At 37.5% G+C, this 4,226-nt stretch overlaps 1 pseudogene; it reads left to right on the top strand.

The window, feature by feature from the left end:
* LOC103274031 overlaps window positions 1-4,226 on the top strand; it is an 8,005-nt pseudogene that overhangs the window by 2,650 nt on the left and 1,129 nt on the right.

Below are 4,226 nucleotides of genomic sequence, written 5' to 3'. Positions count from 1 at the left end.
TTCCACCCGGCTGATTTTTTGATTTATTGTAGAGATGAAGTCTCACTGCCCAGGCGGGTCTCGAACCCGCGGGCTCAGGCAATCCACTCACCTCAGCCTCCCAAAGGCGCGGGATTACAGGCTGAGCCACCGAGCCCGGCTTGGTGTCTTTATTTTAATACCTATATAAGTAGTAATGAAACAGAGCCAGGTTCACAAATGTCTGTGCTAGAAGGCAAGGAATTGTTCCCTACACTCCTGCTGTCTACTATAATGCCTAAACTTTAGGAGGTAGTTTAAAAGTTCTTATTGATCTTATAAGTAAATGCAGTTGCCGTGCTTTTATACATAAACAATGTATATAGTTAACATTTGTTTAAACTATATTTGCATATAATTATATTTTTTCTGCGTTAGATAAATTAACATGACTAATCAGTCACTTAAGAAAAAATAAAGAATTAGAGAAAAAAATTAATTTTCTCATAAGAAAAATCCCATCACCACTGTTCCTATTGAAAAGGGAGATTTAAATCTCATTTTATTTTTGTGTTCTTTTATTTTAGCCTAGCAATTATTGGTTAAGGTATATTTTTCTAGCTGGTGTTTTCTGTTATTATTATTATTTTATTTTGACAGAGTTACAAACCCTTCAACCAAAGATTTATCCACAAAAAACATGAATTGAGAACTACTCATCCAACATCAAAGTATGAAACAAACTGTGCTATGCCTGTTTTGCTAATAATACATTTTCAGAAAATCTAAAGCTTCAAGAATAATATATTTTAGAGATAGGCATGTATTATACACCAGGTTTAGTTTGCCTTATTTTTATAAAGCCTCCCCGCCCCCACTTTACTTTCAAATTTGGAAGTCTTGTTTTAACATTTTGCCTTATTTGCCTCAGTATAAATAAATTAAATAATTCAAATAAGGCTAGTCTTGTATTTCAGTATTGGTTTTATCATTAACTTACAGGCAGAATGATTTCCTTCTTGTCCATTCACCTTTCCTATGATCACTTATTGAGTAGCTGGAATCTGAAATATTGTTAGGGGTCATTTGAGATATTCATAATGTAGACCTTGATCATTTTCCTTTAGGGGAATCTGGGTGAAAATATAGAGTGACACTGCAAAAAATGCCATAGAAAGTGAATAGACAATGAAGTCAGCATGCGTTTATTCTAGTCCTTTTCTTTTTAAACTGGAGTCCCAGTCTGTCACCCAGGCTGGAGTGCAATGGCACTCTCACAGCCATCACGGCCTTGACCTGCTGAGCTCAGGCAATCCTTCCGCCTCAGCCTTCCAAGTAGCTGGAACTACAGGTATGCACTACCATACCCTGATTTTTTTTTTATTTATTTATTGTAGAAATGAGGTCTTACCAAGTTGCCTGGGCTGGTCTCGAACCCCTGGACTCAGGCAATCCTCTCTCCTCGGCCTCCCAAAGTGCTGGGAATACAGGCTTGAGCCACTGTACCCGGCCTAGTCTAGGCCTTTTAAAACTACCAATTAGATGCTAAGCATAGGTAAATAATTTGGTCCTTCTGACTTTCTGCTTTCTCATTTAACGTATGAAAGTAAATTAATTTCAGTTGTTGGCAACCATGTGGACACAATGACAACTCATGTTTAGTTGGATTCATAAATTGTCCTTCTGTGTATAGATTACTTGATCACAATTTTGTTTTTCATTCATAAAATGAGAAGACTGGGCAGAACTTCCTTAGCTATGTACCCACAATCCCAAGACACAAAGAGACCACAGTGGTAAAACTGTTGTGAAAGGGAAGATGCAGAATAACTTTTGCTTCAAGGACTACATTTAAGATACCTAGACATGCTCAGCTTCTAAGCATATTTGTATAAAATCTTATTTCATTTCTATCATATAAAACCTTTGATTGAAAATTATTCTGAATATTGATTTTCTTTTTGCTGTATAATCTTGTCTCTTCCATTCACGAATATGGAAGAAAAAAGATAGCAAAATTAGAACTATCAACTGATGGGGTCTTTTTTATGCTAATTTGGAAATTAATTTTTTGATATACTACTTGACATCACACTTGTTATCTATCATCATTTATAATATTGTATATCAAATAATTTCTCAACATTTGTGTTATATTTATGCTTATATTGAAGTTTTGATATTTCAAACCACAGTCTTTTTCACTAAATACCTTTTTGGCGGTTTTCAGTGCAAGTAATTACAAGAATCTTAAAGTGGTCATATATATATACCCAAATTATGACTGCTTTGTTTTTGCTACCTGCTAATGGAGTGAAAAATAAAATACCACCCTTGAGGGTGGGTTTTGCCCTCACTGGTAGAAAATTTATTCCTTTACAGGCAAGAAATTTACTAGTCTCATTGTAAAGCTCCTTAAATTTGGAGAAACAATAATTCTGTTAAGTGAGAGAAATAGAAGTTGATTGTTCTATCTTACATTAATTCAGGGATGACTGGAAAAAAGTGGCCTGGTTCCTCAAATTGTAAAAATGCTTAGAGAAACACACACATACACACACACACACACACACACACACACACACACACACACATCCATATAATGCACATGTATGCATTTCTCTGCCTGGATTCATTATGATGTGCTTATCAATACTACTCCCAGAATCATCAGTCTTCTCCCAATTCCATACTTTGAAAATTTCCATACCTGTGGAAAGCATAGTGGGCACACCCTAAAGTGTTCTCCAGTGAGTTGTACTTTTGTATAATCCCCTTCTCTTGACTGCTGGTAGAATCTGTGATCTGCTTAAAGCCCATAGAATATGGAAAGGCAGATGGTATTTTTTAATTGAATTAACTAAGACACCAAATCTGTTGACTTCAAGTTATCAAAAGGAAAAATATCCTGAGTGGGCCTTACTTCACCAGGTTAAAGCCCTTAAAAGAGGAATTGAGTTCCCTGAGGTCAGAAAGATTTTCCTGCTGGCTTTCAAGAAGCAAACAACCATAATTGATATAGCCATTTATTGGACATCTGGTAGGAAACTGGAAGCAGATTAAGACCTAAGGGCACTCCCTGGCTGAGAGCCAGAAAGAAAATGGAAATCTCACTGAATTCTGTCAACAGTCTGAAGGAATTTGGAAGTGAATTTTCTCACAGTCAAGTCTCTGAAAAGACCACAACCTCAACCGACACCTGAACTGTAGCATGGGGAGACCTGTAATGGAAAACTTAGCTAACTATGCCAAATTCCTGATTTACAGAAACAGAGACTACAGATGTGCTGTTTTAAGGTGCTTAGCTTGTGGTAATTTGTTACACAGAAATATAAAACTAACAGAGGTAGCATTTTACAGATGTAGAAACAGGTTCATTCAGATTACTTTATGTAAGACTACTCATTGAAGGGCAGTGACGAGCACGACTAACAGACCACATAGAGGAAGTTTCTGTCTAGCATGGAAGTGGAATTCTCCATAAGAAAGCTCCTGTACAGGGTCCTGTGGTCTTTCCTTTTGGGTATCTGGACATACAGGTCTTTGCAAACTCCCTGAGAGCATGTGTTTGTGTCTGTTTGTTTGTCTGTGAGGTAAGTGACCCTCTTTCCAAATCTTGTTGGTATTTTATCAGGAGCACTGTTTTTGTTCGATCTCACACTGAATGTGTCTTCTTCAACATGTTTTTATCATTTCTCCATGATTACTAAAATCCAAACTCTCAGATGAGGGCAGAGACAGATGCTCTTCGATATCTTTTAAATATTTTTAAATATTTAAAAGATATCGAAGAGCATCCGTGCCAGCCACGGAGCCTGGCTATATCTCTACTTCCTTAACATTCCCTTGGTGCTCTGCAAGTTTATTTGGTGCTTTATCAGGCAGAAAGAAAACAATGAACATAAGAAAAACAGAATCTTGCCTTTAGTCATCATAAGTGATCCATGCCTGTGGATAGACACAAAAGGCTGGAGGAAATAATGATGTCTGACTCTTTTCATCAGAATCAAGATCACATGAGAGGCTCTGTTTTCTGAAAAGATTGACTATAAGATGAATTATGAAAATGGGGAAATTTAGCCGGGCTTGGTGGCTCAGCCTGTAATCCCCCACCTTGGGAGGCTGAGGTGAGTGGATTGCCTGAGCCCGCGGGTTTGAGACCCACCTGGGTAACTTGGCAAGACCTCATCTCTACAATAAATCAAAAAATTAGCCGGGGTGGTAGTTCTAGCTACTTGGAAGGTTGAGGTGGAAGGATCGCCAGAGCC

Source organism: Carlito syrichta, unplaced genomic scaffold, assembly GCF_000164805.1.
Source record: "Carlito syrichta isolate Samal-C Ts95f unplaced genomic scaffold, Tarsius_syrichta-2.0.1 Scaffold314345, whole genome shotgun sequence".
In the NCBI taxonomy this organism is placed as follows: Eukaryota; Metazoa; Chordata; class Mammalia; order Primates; family Tarsiidae; genus Carlito; species Carlito syrichta.
The sequence above is the reverse complement of the archived record's forward strand: the minus strand, read 5'-3'. Positions and strand labels throughout refer to the sequence as shown.